At 41.5% G+C, this 18,014-nt stretch overlaps 1 protein-coding gene and 1 pseudogene across 2 annotated transcripts in view; both read right to left on the bottom strand.

Annotated features, from left to right (window-relative positions):
- The window catches only part of AAGAB (alpha- and gamma-adaptin binding protein), a 68,277-nt gene that overhangs the window by 13,665 nt on the left and 36,598 nt on the right, over nt 1–18,014 (bottom strand). The window lies entirely within an intron of this gene.
- Nucleotides 2,148–4,906, bottom strand: LOC102819172 (annotated as a pseudogene).

Here is an 18,014-nt window from a genome sequence, read left to right as displayed (position 1 = left end):
GGGAAATAGGCTTCCTGTTAAGCCTTTGTGAAATATGGGGCCTTCGGTGAAATCCAAACCCCACCCAGAATCTTCTAAGGTGGGACAATCCCACTTGAAAAGACAAAAGACCAACCCAAAGCAGCTGGGAATTTTTTTCAGTAAGAAGTTTCTTATTGAAACAAAGACCAGCAGAAAAAAAGCAGACTGGCTTGGCTGTTGGACTATCAAGCAAGGAGTGTTTGCCTTAGAGCCATCAAGGTAAGAAAAGTCAGCCCATCACAGAAAACCCCCTTCTAAGACTGAAACTCAAAGGGAATCCACGAGCAGTGTAGTATGCATGCTGGTGGCCACCCTGGTCTACTTGCGAGTAGAAGTGGAGGAAATGCAACAATGAAGACATAATCTGAGTCTGGCCATGTTCCATTGACACACGCTGACCTTGAGATGAGAGAGACAAGAGAAAGGGCTGGTTGGTCTGAAGTTAAGGGAGATGGGTGAACTCCTGAGCCCACGTGCACTGACTTAGCTACTGAGGGCTAGACCTAAGAGTGAAGTGGCCAGCTGGTCTGAAGTGTGGGGAGGTGTATATAAACTCTAAAACTTGCAACTATTACCAACTTGACCCAGCTTAGATGGTTACCAGAACTCTAACAGATGAAGATAAAGATGCTTAATACTGCAAGTGAAAACTGCTACAATTTGATGAACTGGTCCTTTGCTTTTATGGAGGTAGTTAAATTTAAAATTCCAGCAGAAATGGGAGGATTCTTCGTATCAAAGATCAAGTTTGTTTCCTCAGTGCACGGGGTTAAAAGAGATGGGCAACTTAGATATTACTGCTGTTGTTAAACACCGTGGAGTCAAGTTCCGACTCATAGTGACCCCGTACATGGTTTCCGAGGCTGTAAATCTTTATGGGAGCAGAAAGCCTCATCTTTCTCCCGTGGAATATCTGGTAGTTTTGAACTGCCGACCTTGTGGTTCACAGCCCGATTCATAACCACTATGCTACTATCAAAACTGGGGAACTATAAAGACACAAAAGGAGCTCTGTTAGTGTAGTGCTTACAAGTCGGGCTGCTAATAGGTTGAAACTACTAACCGTTCCATGGGTAAAAGATGGGCTTTCTGCCCCATAAAGACTTACAGCCTCAGAAACCCTATGCAGGGTCGCTATGAGTCAGAACCGACTCCACAACACACCACCATCACTACCACCACATAAAGGCACAAAGTGGCTGGCTTACAAGCTTTTGTGAGTGTGCATAGTTTCAGAATGAGGAGGGTAAGGTAGAATTTCCACTGAATAGATTGCCTCTTTTTCAGATAGATCTAGTAGAAGGGGATGAGGGATGATTTGGACAGAATTTTATGATTCAATTGTGAGTAACTGTTGGCAGGATTAATTGTGATTGTCCTAACTGCAATTGTAGAAGAGGAGTAACTAGGAGGGGGCAGTTAAACTTTGATTTCAGGAACAGATGATCCCAGGACCATCAAGAACGAGGAGCATGAGATCCTACTTAGGGAAGCAGTGACGGCAGAGACCGTGGCAGAGACCATGGTATGGAGAGGTAGAGCAGCTGTGGACTCTAGGCCCATGGACTGAGAAAGGCTGTGCTCCTGTGGGCTGGAGGCAGGCTTATAAAATGTGCCCTTTGGACATTTAAATGAATGTATATTTTTGTTTTGTATGTGTACACCAAATATTTTTGCTTTGTTAATTTTTGAAAAATTAACATGTAAAAGGGAAGCACTGGGAGGAAGCAGGATAACTGTTGTAGCAGGGAAGGGATTGTAAACAATGAGATGAAGCAAAACATATGATTGGTTGAGGATAAAGCAGACGATGTTATGTGTTAACCTTCACTCAATTCACTATAAAAAGTCGCTTTTAAAAACACCCCATGCAGGGTTGCTATGAGTCAGAAATGACTTGCCAGTCCTTCATTCAATTCCTGGAGCCAATGCCTTCACAGCACCATGGACCTCGTCCTTCAGAATCATTGGCTCTTGATTATATGCAACTTCTTGAAATGGTTGAACATTGATCACTTCTTTTTGGCACAGTGACTCAGTATACTCCTTCCATCATCATCATCTTCTTCTTTTTTTTTAATATAACATCAAGATTTTATTTTTTTAATAACAAAACAAGATGATGCTTAGAACTGGATCATCTGGCCCTTTCTCTTCTTATCTCCTCCCAGTTCAAAATGCTTGCATCTCTTAATAGTCAATCTCCTCTTAGATCTGCAGTTTGGCTCAACACATTCAAGCCTCAACACAATCTTTGTAGTTTTAGCCTTCTTCCAGATAACTGGCTTAGTCTGCTCACCATATCCACTCTGCTTCCTGTCATAACGCTGCTTTCCCTGGGCATACAGAGAACCTTTGCCCTTCATGTATTGTGTCACTTTGTGGGGTTGGGGTGCTTGTCACACTTCTTACAGAAAGTCTGGTGGGTTTTAGGAATGTTCACCGTGACTGCGGGAGTGCTACTGGCACAAAAAGAAGGCAGAAATGCCGGAAACGGAAGTATATCCCTTCCATCTTCTTTTGATGCTTCTTCATCATTCAGAATTTTGTCCATAGAATACTTTGATACCTCAAGTCGAGGTTTGAATTTTTCCTTCAGTTCCCTCAAGCTTGAGAAATGCTGAGCGTGTTCTTCCCTTTTGGTTTTCTAACTCCAGGTCTTTGCACATTTCGTTATAATATTTGACTTTGTATTATTGAGCTGCCCTTTGAAATTTTCTATTCAGCTCTTTTACCTCCTCATTTCTTCCATTTGCTTTAGCATCTCTACACTAGAGAGCAAGTTTCAGAGTCTCTTCTGACATCCATTTTGGTCTTTTACTTCTTTCCTGTTTTCTTAATGACCTTTTGCTTTCTTTCTGTATGTTCTTAATGTCATTCTACAACTCTTCTGGTTTTCAGTCATTAGTGTCTAATGTATCAAATTTGTTCTTGAGATGATCTCTAAATTCAGATGAGATATGTTCAAGGTCATATTTTGGCTCTCGCAGACTTGTTTTAATTTTCGTCAGCTTCAGTCTGTACTTGCATATGAGCAAGACTTTTCCACAGTCTGCCCCTTTTGGCTAAGCAAGGTTGACAGTTCAAGCTCACCAGCTGCTCCTCAGAAACTCTACACAGAGAGTCACTATGAGTTAGAACTGACTCAACGACACTTAACAACAAGTGGAGCTTTTCCACAGTCTCTTTCCACAGACATATAAATCAATCTGATTTCTGTGTATTCAATCTGGTGGAATTCATGTGTTTTATGTTGTTTAAAAATGGTATTTGCAATGAATAAATCATTAGTCTTCCAAAATTCTATCATGTAATCTCCAGCATCATTTCTGTCACCAAGGCTATATTTTCCAACTACTGATCCTTCTTCTGTTTCCAACCTTTACATTCAAATCACCAGTAATTAGCAATACATCTTCACTGCATGTTTGATCAATTTCAGACTGAAGAAGTTGGTAGAATTCTTCAACTTCATCCTGTCTTTAGTGGTTGGTGCATAAATTTGAGTAATAGAGGAATTAACTAGTTTTCCTTGTATGTGTATGATATTACCCTATCACAGATAGCACTGTACTTCAAAACAGACCTTGGAATGTTCTTTCTGCCGATGAATGTGATGCCATTGCTCTTTAATCTGGTACAAGAAACCATGTGACTGTCAGATTCAAAATGGCCAATGCCAGCCAATTCCAGTTCACTAATGCGTAGGATATTGATGCTTATGCGTTCCATTTCATTTTTGACAATTTCCAATTTTCCTATACTTATTCTTCATACAGTCCATCTTCTAATTATTAATGAATGTTTGCAGCTGTTTCTCACCTTGAGTTGTGCCCTATCAGTAAATGAAAATCCTAAAAGCTTTACTCCATCTGTGTCATCAAGGTCAACTCTACTTTGAAGAGGCAGCTCTTCTCTAGTTGTATTCTGAGTGTCTTCCAAATTAGGGGCTCATTTTCCAGCACTCTATCTGACAATATTCTGGTGCTATCTGACAATATTTCACTGCTATTCATTAAGTTGTCAGTGGCTAAACATTATGAAGTACTCTACCTCTACTTCTTCCAAGTCTGTCCTAGTCTGGAAGCTCCGCTGAAACCTGTCCACTATGGGTGACCTTGACGGCATTCAAAATACTAGTGGCATAGTTTCCAGCATCACAGCCACACGCAAGTCACCACAGTGCAACAAACTGACAGACGAGTGGTGGCACTGGCATTTAGTACTGCAAATTCTTTGTTGTGGGGCATTGTCCCGTGCATTTATTAGCATATTTAAGATATGTAATAGCAAAGATATTTAGCAGCATGCTTGTCTCCACCCACCAAAAGCCTACAGCACTACCTAATACCCCCTGATGGGTAAAATCTCCACTGGTTGTGAACAACTGATAGAGCTCTACTAGAGTCCTACTGTGAAGTCCTAGTGTGGCACTGTAGGATATGTACTGGACTGCTAATAGCAAGGTCAGGGAATCAAACCCACCAGCCGCTCCTCGGAACCCTCGGAACTAGGATCACTATGAATCAAAACTGACTCAGCGACACTTAACAAGAAGTCAGGTGGGATAGGTTACTAATATTCAGATCTGAAGTCATTCTTTGAAAAGATTTTTAATAGCGAAAAGAACAAAAACATAGATTTAAGCTTTACCTTCTGTCAGGATTAGAACCCTCCTCTTCCTACTCTGGGAAACGCCTTTAGATGATTTTTAACCCATAACCACCTCTTTCTCAGTGTTGTTTGCCTTTGTTGTATTTATTCTTCAGTAAGACCCTCAGAGAATATGCCAGTGTTTGTCAATATGTCTTGAGTGTTTCTTCCATCTGCAATTATATTACAAGCTCCTCACAGAGTAATAGCTAATGGTTCTTCCATACCCCATCGCTCTGAGTGTTATGCTAATAAGCACAGAGCAGGGACACTGAGACAGTCAGTGGAAGCCTGAGCAACAAGCATTTAGCTAAGCTACAGAAATTAAAGAAGTTTTCACTTCAAACATATATGTGACTCAAGATAAGACCAAACACCCAAAATGTCTTATGTATTTTCTGAGTCCAAATTCCAGTGTTCACGTCTTTAAAGTATCAATTATGTGGCATCATCTTAAGGAGTTCAAATTTCGCCCATAGTTTAGTTTTCTTTACATTCCTTTTCTCTCTCCACAAAATATTTTCCTTTTATATCAGTATGACAGCATGGTGATTCCATAGGATCTGTACTGGACTGTGAGCCACAAAGACCACGGCTGAGCCTACCAGCTGCTGCTTGGGAGAAATATGAGGCTTTCTGCTTACGAGAAGATTTAATGCCTCAGGAACCCTATTCAGGGTCACTATGACTCAGAACCTACTTGATGGCACTTAGCAACCACAACCTATCAGAATGCTCTTGTCCACACCTGCAAAAACCCAAATTTACCAAACTGCAACTAAGATATTTCAACTTCAGAAGAGAACCTGTACTTCCTAAACTTGTATTCTTAAGCCACATAGCACTAACTGAACAAAAGTTATTTTAATAAAATACTACCTCAGAAATTATTTCACTAGTATTAATATAAGCAAGCTGTTAGTTGAAAGGGATTTTGAAATCACAAAAGAATTAGAAGCACTGATTTATATTCTTTCACTTAACTACTGCTTGACAAGGGCAAAAGTTTGAAGTATGTGATTAAAAATGGTATTCAGAGAACAAACAAGATAGTGGATCAGGAAGACATGCAGTGAGGAGCTCTGTCTGCAACAACACAGAATACCAGACCAAGCAGGGTCAGGGGATGGTCCCAGAACACTGAACCACATATAAAGGAATATTTAAAAAGTTGGAAGGCTCACAGTCGATTTAATTTGCTGCCGCAGCAAGAAATCCAGTACTTTCTAATCCAAGGCACTCAGCTGCTCCCTGAGCAGCCATCTTGGGTGAGACCGAGTGGTGGAAGGATCAGAGCACCCACAGAGGCCTAAAAGAACCATGAAGAAAAAGATGTGGACATTCTTTTTTTTTTTTTTTTAATCTGTTCATTAGTCTCTCACTGTCTGCATACCTCCATTCTAGTTACTAGAAGGGATGCCTTAGCAAGTCGACACCCCACAGATGCACACAGATCTCCTCAAAATTCAAAGGGACAGTTTCCACTTACAACCAAATGGCATGGTAAAACAGCTACAGCCAGCCCTGTACTGTTTATCACTAGGAAAAAGGTCTGAATGGGGGTTGTGGAGTGGGACAGGCAGACTAAAAAGGAAACATGCCAAAAATTAAATCCTGAGTTAAGTCATAACGACCAACAGTGACATCTTGAAATTTGTCAGGAAGAAGAGTACAAAGGGAAGCCCATCTCCTGATCACATATACCTGGAGGCAATCAGAAAGCATAAAAAATATCAACACACACACCCATTTAAGTATTAAGGCCACAGCTACCTTCTGAATATGCAGAAAAAGCAGAAACAGATGACCATATCAGCACATGTCCAGAAACCAGATAAAGTAACTGAGGCAAATGAACTAGAGGTCGACCTACACTCCATACTGGAATGAGGACAGGCTTTGGAAATGCCAAAGCCAACCCTGCAATGAAAACATCCTAAAGGGAGTTCTGTGGACTGAGAACCAACAAGAACAGACAACAACCAGAGATTGGCGTACGTGGCAGCATTACCCGGAACTCAATCGACAAATGGAAGAGTCGAGAACATAATAAAACTTAAGAACAAATTCACAGGATCTGGGAGGTCAGTCTACGATCAAAATAATTACAATGTGAATCAAGGTAAACATAGAGGAACAGAGATCCAGGTGGTGAGAAGGTCAGATAGATTACAGGATAAAACAAGACTGTCTTAACTGGAGGGAAAAAATTAATGGAATATAAGGTAACCACAATGGTGGGGTGGGGGTGGGGGGTTTTAGAGGGAGGTGGAGGGAGGTGATGGTAGAGCACAGGGTAAGGGCAGACACATCATAGTTCAGGTGTTGGGGAGGGTAATACAAGAAGGGGGAGGAAGTGGAAGAACAAGGTAGACAGGGGAACACTGAGACAGGTTTGTATATGCTAAGTGGGACAGAGGTAAATAGTGATGCATGATCAGCCTTGGAACAACAGGGATCTAGGCATAATTTGAAGAGGGGAAATAATACTAAAATGCTTGATTGTCTTATGAATATTGATTTCTTTGCCTACTATTGTAAAATAGACACATGTGTGAGATAGAAAGGAATGTCGGGAATCATGATTACAGTAAACTTGTCAGCCCGTCTTCATCCTATAACTGATTGGAATACCTAAAAGGGGTTCTAGAACTTGCCCAGTGAAATAGGCCTCTTGTGGAGCCTTTGCAGAGTATAGGACCTTAGGTGGAATCCTGAGCCCCATCCAGAACCTTCTGAGGTGGGACATCCCCATTAGAAAAGACAAGCAGACCAGCCTGGAACAGCTAGAGTGACAGAAGATACATCTTCAAAGAAAGATCATCAGGAAAAAAACAAAACAAAAATGTCAGGTATGACTGCCTACTATAAGAATAAGCAAGCTGTTTTCCGGGAAGCCATCAAGGCAAACAACCAAGTTCCTTCAGGACAAACCCCCTTCTAAGACAGAAACTCAACGGGAACACATGAGCAGGTATGTAAGCTTGCTGACGATCACATTGGTCTACTTGTAAGTGGAAGAGAGGGAAAGGCAGCAATGAAGAAACGGGCTGAGTTCAACCATGGTCCATTGACTCCTGTTGATCTGGAGATGAGAGAGATGAGGAAGGCTGGGTGGTCCAAAGTATGGTGAGATCTGGAGACACCTGAGCCCATGGACAAGGACATAGCCACAGGGAGCTTGAGCTGAGAGTGAAGCATCCAGATGATATGACGTGAGATGCACAATACCCAAACTTGCAGACAGTACCCATTTGACCTAGCCTCAGTGGCTTAATAATCAGAACTTGACTTGTTGTTGTTGTTAAGTGCCATCGAGTTGGTTCCGACCCATAGCGACCCTGTACAGGGTTTTTGAGGCTGTAATTTTACCGGAGCAGAAAGCCTCATCTTTTTTCCACAGAGCAGCTGGTAGTTTCGAACTGCTGACCTTGCAGTTTACAGCCCGATTCGTAACCACTACGCTAACAGAGCTCATAAGAACTTGACTAGAGGAAGATAAAAATAAAAGTAAATAAAAAACTATAATGAAGGAAACAAGGATAAATTGCTACAATTTGATGAACCTGACCTATACTCATGGAGGTTGTTGTTGTTAAGTGTCATCGAGTTGGTTCTGACCCATAGCAACCCTGTATAGGGTTTCTGAGAAGTAGCTGGTGAGCTTGAACCACTGACCTTGCAGTAATGGCTTTGCAGTATGATGCATTAACCCAGAGCGCCACACCAGGACTCCTCTAAATACCAACAGAGAAGGAAGGAGTCTTCACATCAAGTATCCATGCTATCCCCTCTGTACACAGGGCATATAGGGATGGGCAACTTAAGACACTGGCTACCCAAAATGAGGGGGCGATAAAGGCACGAAGTGACTGGCTTACAAGATTTCAAATGGGAACTTAATTTAATAGTGTGTGGAGAAAGAAAGTGTCCCGCTGAATAGCTTTCATCTTGTCTAGATGGGTCTGGTTAAAACAGATGAGGATAAGATTCTTATGATTCAAAAGTGAATAACTGTTATCATGACTAATTGTGATTATCACAATTGTAAAGGTAGAAGTTTTATAACAAAAACAGGGGAGTGGTTAATCTTACAGTCCAGAAACAAAGGACCCTAGGACCATCAAGGGAGAAGAGCACAAGTGGAATATGAGACCTTATTCACAGAAGCAGAAACACTAGGATGGAGGCAGAGATGGGGACATGGAGAGAGGCAGCAGCTGAGGATTCTAGATTCATGGGAAGAGAGGGATTAAGAGCTGGTGGCCAGGAGGCAGACTTGAAGAATGTGCCCTTTGGTGGTGTAAATTATTATATATGCCTGAGTGTTTAAAAAAAAAACAAGCTAAGGTGAATAGAGAGAAATACTGTTTACTGATGGCATTTGGAGGGGATTATAATCATTGTAATGAAACAAGGTTTATGATTTGTTGACTGTAAAACTGATGATCTGCCCTGTAAACTTTTACTCAATCCACAATAAAAACCTTAAAAAAAAAATTTTTTTAAAAAAAGGTATTTAGAGGAATAGGTTTAGCCACTGATATCTTTCTTCCCCCATTGTCTTTGGATTCAGGTAAGTGAACCTCTGCTCTTCCTAGGATGACTATTCAAAAGTCATGAACGGTTTCTGCTGATAATCAAAGATATAATAAACATGACCAGAAATAACCAGACTATAGTTTTCACTTTTCCCTAATTGTAAAGTAATACTAACTAATTCATCAAACACTATTTCTGCTAATCATTGAAAATATAAGAAATATGACCAGAAACAACCAGACTATGTTTTCTGGCTTTTTCCTAATTATAAACTACATATTCATTATAGAACATTTGGTAAATGAGAAAAGTATGAAGAAGAAAATCATATCACCAACAAAAAGGCCAACTAACACTTTGGTATATGTTAGGAGGGTATTGTTGTTGTTGTTGTTAAGTGCCGTCGAGTCGATTCCGACCCATAGCGACCCTGAACAGGGTTGGTATATGTTAGGAGGGTATTGTTGTTGTTGTTGTTAAGTGCCGTCGAGTCGATTCCGACCCATAGCGACCCTGAACAGGGTTGGTATATGTTAGGAGGGTATGCACACATGAATTCCTAATGTATTGCACTGAACACTGGAGTGAGCTGTAAAGGAAAGCTTTACATGGTGGCAACAGTGGTTCTACTGTAACTTCCTCTCTTCAGAGGCGGAAGCCCACTCTTTGGAAAACCATAGAAGGAATGTTTAGAATCAAGTAAAAACAATGCAGAACCAAATGTGGTAGAGAAATGTGAACAACAAAACAACATTCTATCATAAGGAAAAAAGAGCAATGTTTTTAAGCCAGTTTAAAAACAGCTCTATAGTAATGCCAAAGAAAATTACCAAAAACATTTTTGCAAGGTAGCCGCAGAAGACCAGTGCCTAATTTAATTAATTTGAAAAGACTTTTTTCTACACCTTGGTTTACTTATGGATAATTTGGGGGTGATTTTTTTTGACAGATTCAACACAGTCTTCAAAACTTTATTTTCTCCTCTCTTCTCTAATCCTTCACAACTCCCTCTTCTCCTTGTTTTCCAGCTTTCTTACAACTCAATCTCCTCCATACCAATCTATTCCTTGTGTATACATGCACACAAATAGAAATCAGTGTATGTGCTACTTGCAAGATACGTATTTCTTACCTATTTCTGTATAAATATATATGTGTAGGTCAGAGTACAGCCATAAAATCATAGAAACCTTTATTAAACAAAAATAGCAAAATGTAAAGCTACTGGTTCTTGCTATAACCTCCATCTAAGTCTGTACACGAAGTCTCTCACCATTCCCCAAGGAGTGTTTGAGTGACGCTATAGGATAACCACGGAACTGCTAACCATACTATTAGTAGTTCAAACCCACCAACCGCTCCTTAGAAACCCTATACAGAATGACTATGAGTCAGAACCAACTCGTCAGCAATAAATAACAACCCTTCCCCAGAGAATTTTGTGCTCTTTGATTCACACATCAGAACAGCAGTTTTTGACATCCTCAAGAGACTCAAATGGTGTCCCATTTCAATGTACTTTGAAATGCGGAACAAAGACAGGTCTGAAATGGGCAAGATGAGGGCTGTAGGATAGACGGGGTAGTTTTCCAGTGAAAGTCTCCTAGACAGCCCTTGCTTCTGTCAAAGAATGGGCAGGTGTATTATGATGGAAAAAAAAATTCTTATTATAACTTTCTTGGCCTTTTTCTCACCAATGCACTTTCTATACTCTTAAAACATCTTCCTAACAAGCTACCATAATCGTCCTGTGATTGAGAAAGTCTATCAAAGTTATGCCTGTGAGAGCCTTCCAAAATAGTCACCATAGCTTTTGAGGTGACTAGTCTGCCTTGAATTTAACTGGCCCAAAAGATCCCCTTGAAAGTCAATGCTCTTATTGGATTTAATTTTTTTTTTTTTTTTTTTTAAGGCAACCTAGCGAGACTAAAAGGAGCTCTGGTAGCGTAGTGGTTACGAATCGGGCTGCGAACCACAAGGTCAGGAGTTCAAAACTATCAGCTGTTCCGCAGGAGAAAGATGAGGCTTTCTGTTCCCGTAAAGATTTACAGCCTCGGAAACCCTGTACAGGGTCGCTATGGGTCGGAACCAACTCCACAGCACATGGCAACAACAACAACGAGGGTAAGCCAAGTGGATTACTGAGAGAACTTGTCGGAGCCATCCACTCATCATCACAGACACATGTTTAAACATGTTTTATTTGGATTAAACCTGTGCAAATATGAACTAAAACGCTAGTAGCAATACTTTTTTTTTTTTTTTACTTACCCTCATCTATTTCTTTATGAAATAAATTTTGATTGCAATATTCAGTTCAGTTAGACAACTGTGAGAGACTATTCAAATACTTTCTTTTTTTTTTTTCAGTTCCCAATTTTTGGCACTGGAATAAAAGAGAAACTCACTCTGACTCAGAAACTCAATTTCATAGAAGACATTCGAAGGCATCTCAGGTCTGATGTAGTTCTGCACTATCATCCTTTCAATTAGGAACCTGGAGTGTAGAGACAATGAAGCCAGTTCCCCACCACCACAAAGGCAGACCCTACAAGAATCTGAGCTTAATGGGCTCTTCATTACCCTTCATTTCACTCGTCATGTTGTTATAGATTCTATAACAATAGATTCAAATTTTTGTTCCATCATTGTTTTCCCACAATTCATTTTATTTTTTGTTGTTGAGACTACACCCCAATTCACCAGTTTCAACATGTACGCATTCCTGAAATTGTGCAACCATTTCCCCCCCTGCTTTTGAGTTGGTCCTCCCCCATTACCATGAATGCATGGCCCCCTAAGGTTCCTATGTAATCTTTCAAGCTGCTAGTATAAGCCCTGTCCCATAGAGACAGTTCCTAAAAAAGCAGAATGCTCAAGGCAGACGTTTCTCACTAGTTAAGCTAAGCTATCATTTGATTTTAAGAAGACCTCAGGGAACATTTTTAATTTAAGGTTTAAAGCTTAAAGATTTTATATCAGGGCAAAGTTCCAATGGTTCCTCTAGCCTCTGTGGCTCCAGAGTATCTGGATTCCATGAGAATTTGAAATTCTGTTCTGCATTTTCTCCTTTTATTGGGATTCTTTTATAGAATCTTTGATCAAAATGTTCAGTAATGTTAGCCAGGCAACATCCATCCAGTTCTTCTGGTCTGATAGCAAATGAGGCAGATGCTAAGGGAGGCAATTAGTCACACATTCCATTTCTTCGACCTCTTCTAGGCTCCAATCTTTCTCTATTGCTCTTGGACAGGGGTGGAGAACGTCCGGCCCACGGGCCCTGTTGTTGTGGTTAAGTGTGGTTGAGTGGGTTCATGTAAGGCCTGCAAAGTCATTTGGTCTGGTCCTGCCAGAGCAATCGCATTTCCAGCCATCACATTGTTGCTGGTAAGTGCTGTTGAGTTGGTTCCGACCCATAGTGACCCTGTATAGGGCTTCTGATGAGCTTGAACCGCCAATCTGGCAGTTCAAACTGATTTTGCCGTCTAGTGCATTAACCCACAGTGCCACACCAAGACTCCATCCATCACATGAGGGGTGAGTCAATAAAATGTTTGACCAAATATAGCAGGCTCATTTTTAAGTTGATAATTTTATATGGCCCACCAATGATGTTACAAATTTTGCCAGAAAAAATGTTCCCCACTCCTTCTCTAAGAGAATAAGAGAACTGTTCTACTCTAGATGGCCAATTGCAAGCTCTTATGACTCCTGGTAGCACACAATGAAATAGAAGGTAGACCAGAAGCACTAAGCATGTTATTAAACCAGTTAACTGGATGTCCCATGAAACCATGACCCTAAAACTGCACACCAAGAAAACCAATCTGATGAGGGATTTGGTTGGACAGGAGCAGCCTCAGAAGCTACTCTTTGGTTGTTGCTCTATCACACAACTTTTGCCAATTCAACATTTCTCAGGTGTGTGACATATTTACAACAGACTACAGACACAGCTGTGCAACCCTATCTTCATTCAGTGTGATTTGTCCATCACTTTAAGCTGAAACACAGCATGCCACAATCGACAATTACCCTTACCCCTCCTTCCCACCCCTAGTAACCACTAATACACCTGGTCTCTGTACGTTTGCCCGCTCCTTTCTTTAAAAACAAAGCACTTTTAACTTAAAAAATGTTTTGTTGTTTTTTTTTTTAATATTAAAGGCATTAGCCATTTATCTTTCTCAGGAGATTCTCTCTAGCATCATAGGAGACCTTCTGGTTGTTGGCAATCGTTTCCTACTTCTGCTTCATTCATTCATTCATTGATTCATTCATTCTTGGACTATTGTGGTTAAGTGCTGTCAAGTCAGTTCCAGCTCATAGTGACCCTGTATAGGGTTTCTGGGAGCAGCTGGTGAGCTTGAACCTCTGACCTTGCGGTTCAAACCAACCTTTCAGTCCAGTGTTTATCCACAGCACCACACCAGGACTTCAACTTTTTACTAGAATCTGGAATTTCTGCCATGGTATCATGTTACCAAGTAAGTTTAAGGGGGAAATGCATGAGTAAAGATGATGGATTTTTTATATTTATGATGGGAAAACATGAAAACTGCCAAGTAAAAGAATTACTCTATTTATTTAAATTCTACTTACTCCTCGCCTGCTTTTCATAGGACCAAATGATAATAGATAAGGAAAAGTAAACCCTCAGAGATTTTGAACTATAAACTCTACAATCAGTGCTTACCACTGGAGGACCAAAGCCACACTCTGCAACATTAGTTCAGTCTAATTCCTCCTCCACTGGTTGTTTCTAAGAACCAATAGAAGTTCACAGCCTTTCACTTCCTTGCCCCTCACTTCCCGGTAGTATAAAAGAACCACTGAATACCCAAGAACCATGAATGCAGCTGATGACATGCAGATGAAACCCTCCACAACATTTGTCAGTGCTCAGGTGGCAAAGACCTCTGGATGGGGACTTGGAGTAATAACATTAAACTAACACATTAAGCAAGGACTCATTGCAGAACGGTACCTTCTTATGGGAAACAAAAAAATAATCTCATTTGAAAAAATAATTGAAAAAACAACAACAACAACTTACTGGACTTCTACTACCTTGGTCTTAAAACTATTATTTACTGAGTACCTCTTGAGTGCCAGGCACAATACTAAGCCTGATGCCTAGGTCATCAAATAAAGCATGTTGCAATGAGGCTTTCTGATGTACCAGGCCAACTGAAAGAGAAGAAAACCTCACTGGAGACCAAAAGGGGATGGAGGGGGAATCAACATCTACATTTTGTCACATCAGCCAAAAAGCACTGACACTTAGTTTCTTCTTTCACGATAAGGATAATAAGGTGTGATGTTGCCAGATCAGCACTAGAATGCAAACCATAAGGTTGGAAGTTCAAAACCTGCCTCCTTGGAACCTATACAGCGTCACTAGGAGTCGGAAGTGACTTGATGACACTTGACAAATTATCAAATTATAAAAGATAGGTCCAAAGGACTGGTCTTCACAGCCACCAGTCCGGCTCTGATAGGGGCTACACACAACTCAACTGTTATTATTGCTAAGTGCCAGGGAGTCAGTTCTGAACCACAGCGACCCTGAAGAGGGTTTTAGAGGCTTTACATCTTTGCAGGAGCAGAAAGCTTTATCTTTTCCTGAGAAGCGTTGGCAGTCTCAGACCATGGACCTTGTGGTTCACAGTCCAGTGCTTATTGTACAGAGCTACCACGCTCCCCAGTAACTTAGCTAGGCGGTAGATTCTTTATCCTCAATACTTGCTTTGACAGTAATCACACTTCTGATGGAGGAAATCCAAGTCCGGCCAGTAGTAGAAAGGATACACAGTACTGAAAAGATCCAGACATCTAAAAGGCAGAGCCCACTGGAAAGGCAGTCCTGACCACTTCATTTCCTGGACCTTCTGAAGTCACGCTTTGAATGTAGACTGAAAACTCTTGACTTCCCCAGAAGTCTGACCTCTACAATGAATATAAGGATATCTGGGGACTTCCTTCAGGAACAGGCTGACTATATAATATCAGTTCTCTCAGCTCAATGTCTTTCAACCTCGTGGTATTATCACCCTCTGCAGTACAATGAATGGCTTACTTACTGTGGCCCTACTAGCCACACTCTTTATAACTCCCACAAAATGAGTGGGTGGTACTACGCAAATGTGACGTGCTTGTGGCCCACCAAAGGGACTAGATAGCTTGCTAATAAATGTAAACAAGGCACATGGTACCTATGAATGTGGGGGCATGGAGACTGGTCAGTTTTGCCATCCCACTAAGTTCAAAGGAGCCAGCTATGAAGGAGACAGGAGAGTCTCATGAACATCAGGAAAGAAGAAACAGGAATGGAGTGTGTCCTTTAGACCCAAGATCCCTGAGCTGAATGTCCTTGAACCAGAAGAAAGCAAGCTGCGACAATGCAGACAGCCAGAGCTGAGCACCCTCAGGATGATTACTGGCAGACTGGAATGCCTTTTGGGCATTTTTCAGCAGGGCAAAAAAACACTTTGTAATACTTGCCTGAGCTGGGCAGAAGCCAAGGGGCTATATGGCCAAGAGGCCAAGAACCAGAGAGAGAGAGGCCTGCTTAAGGGCAAGGCTGAGAGGAGGCTGTCCTGACTGAAGACTGTGGGCACTTCTGATCCTGAACTGTATAACCAGTTAACCTCCCTAATAAAACCCTTTAAGTGCATTGCCTGTAAGTCATGTGTGACAAATGCAAAATTACCAAACCCAGCCCAGAAGCAGAGTATTGTGGGAGGGATGGTTGGTATCAAAATTGGTGAAAAGGTTGGAGGTTGGAGGCACGTCTGACCTTCGCCTAACAAAAATCGGTATTGGGCTGACGCTGCTGAGGAGTCTCTTTATCCCCTCCGGTGAAGTTGGAGGATTTCAGATGCCACTATCACCAACCCATTTTTGTTGCTGTTGGTAAGTGCTGACGAGTCAGTTGACTCATAGCAACCCTGTACAGGGTTTCCGAAAGCAGCTGGTGAGTTGGAACCGCCAACCTTGTGGTTTGCAGTCCAGTGCTGATACTACAGCAGCACGCCCCATTTTTACAACTTGCTCAAGAGTTGGCATTTAACAACAACAAGGTACCAATTTAAGAGTGTGGTAGCTCTGTAAGATCAGCACTGGACTGCAAACCACACAGTTGGTGGTTTGAGCCTACCAGCTACTCCGTGGGAAAAAGATGAGACTTTCTGCTCCTGAAAAGATCCACAGCCTTGGAAACCCTATACAAGGTCACCATGAGTAAGAAGCAGCACAATGACACTTAATAACAATCTGTTTGCTCACATAATTCAACTTTAACAAGAACATGCTGAGCATTTATATGTACAAATCAGAGTTATAACTCAACTTAAAGTGAGTGATTCTACTGTGACTCCAAGTAAAATATTTAAAAATAAATATAAGCTGTATTTCACTCAAAAGGAATATATAAGTAAACCCACCAGCTGCTCCTCAGCAGCCCTATTCAGGGTCGCTCCAAGCAGGCACTGACTCCACGGTGCTTAACAACAAGCCACAAGTCTTACTATAATTTTGATTAAGTGCAGACATTGAGACAGTAACACCACCAAAGAGAGCCTTCTTTTTAACATGTCAAGTTCCATTTTATTTATTTCTAGGCAACAAACAAACGAGTCTAACCTCTCAGATATAATCAGAACGTTCAGTAGATTCATTAAAATCTTACTCATGCCAGAAGGACCAAGGCAGAGGGGTCAATGAACTTACCTGATTCTGCCAATGAGTTCCCATGCAACCTGGGTAAAGTACTTCGCCACTTTATATTCATTTCTCTTACTGGCCAATAATGTAAACCATTACACTGTAATGGAAATATGCTTGCAGTCCAGTGTCCAGACTCCTAGTCTCACCTTTGCTACTGACTCACTGTGTGAATATTGGCAAGACATACCTTCTCTCAGGGACCCACATCTGTAAAAAGAGGAAGCCGGACCACCTGCACATGCACAGATTCTCTATACTACATGCCTTCCCCTCGCTAATTTAGAAACACTAGCATGCTAAAGAAAATAAATTCTATAAAACACAAGGCTTATCATCTGGATCAAGGCTTGATAGAAACAAAATATTGCATTAAAAAAAACTGAGGGGGAACAAACAAGATGGAGGATCGGGTGGAAGTGCAGATAGGAGCTCCGCCAACAACAACACAGAATACCCGATCAAGTAAGCTCAAGGGCTGGTCCCAGAACTCTGAACCACATATAAAGAAATATTTAGAAGGTTGGAAGGCTTACAGCTAGGGGGAATTTGTGGCAGAAGCAAGAAATCTATTGCTTTCTAGTCCGGGATGCTCGGCTGCTCCAGGAGCCGCCATCTTGGGTGAGACCATGTGCGGGAAGGATCAGAGTGGCCACAGACACCTGGCAGAACCACTGAGACAAAGGTGTGGACATTCTTTTCTTTTGGTATCTGTTCATTGGTCCCTTGCTGTCTGAGCACCTCCATTCTGGTGACTATAGAGGTGTCTCAGTTAGTGGGCAGCCCAGCCCCACCCACGGAGGGTTCTACTACATATGTGCACAGATCTCCCCGAAATTTAAAGAGACAGTTTCCAATTAAAACCAAACGGCCACAGCCAGCCCTGAACTGTTTCCAACTAGGAAAAAGGCCTGAACGGGGATTGTGGAGCGGGACAAGCAGACAAAAGAGGAAATAGGCCAAAAATTAAATCCTAAGTTACGTCAAAACAACCAACAGTGGTATCTTGAAACTTCTCAGGAAGAAGAGTAAAAAGGGAAGCCCATTTCCTGATCACATCTACCTGGAGGCAT

Source organism: Chrysochloris asiatica, unplaced genomic scaffold, assembly GCF_000296735.1.
Source record: "Chrysochloris asiatica unplaced genomic scaffold, ChrAsi1.0 scaffold00004, whole genome shotgun sequence".
NCBI classification, from domain to species: domain Eukaryota; kingdom Metazoa; phylum Chordata; class Mammalia; order Afrosoricida; family Chrysochloridae; genus Chrysochloris; species Chrysochloris asiatica.
The sequence above is the reverse complement of the archived record's forward strand: the minus strand, read 5'-3'. Positions and strand labels throughout refer to the sequence as shown.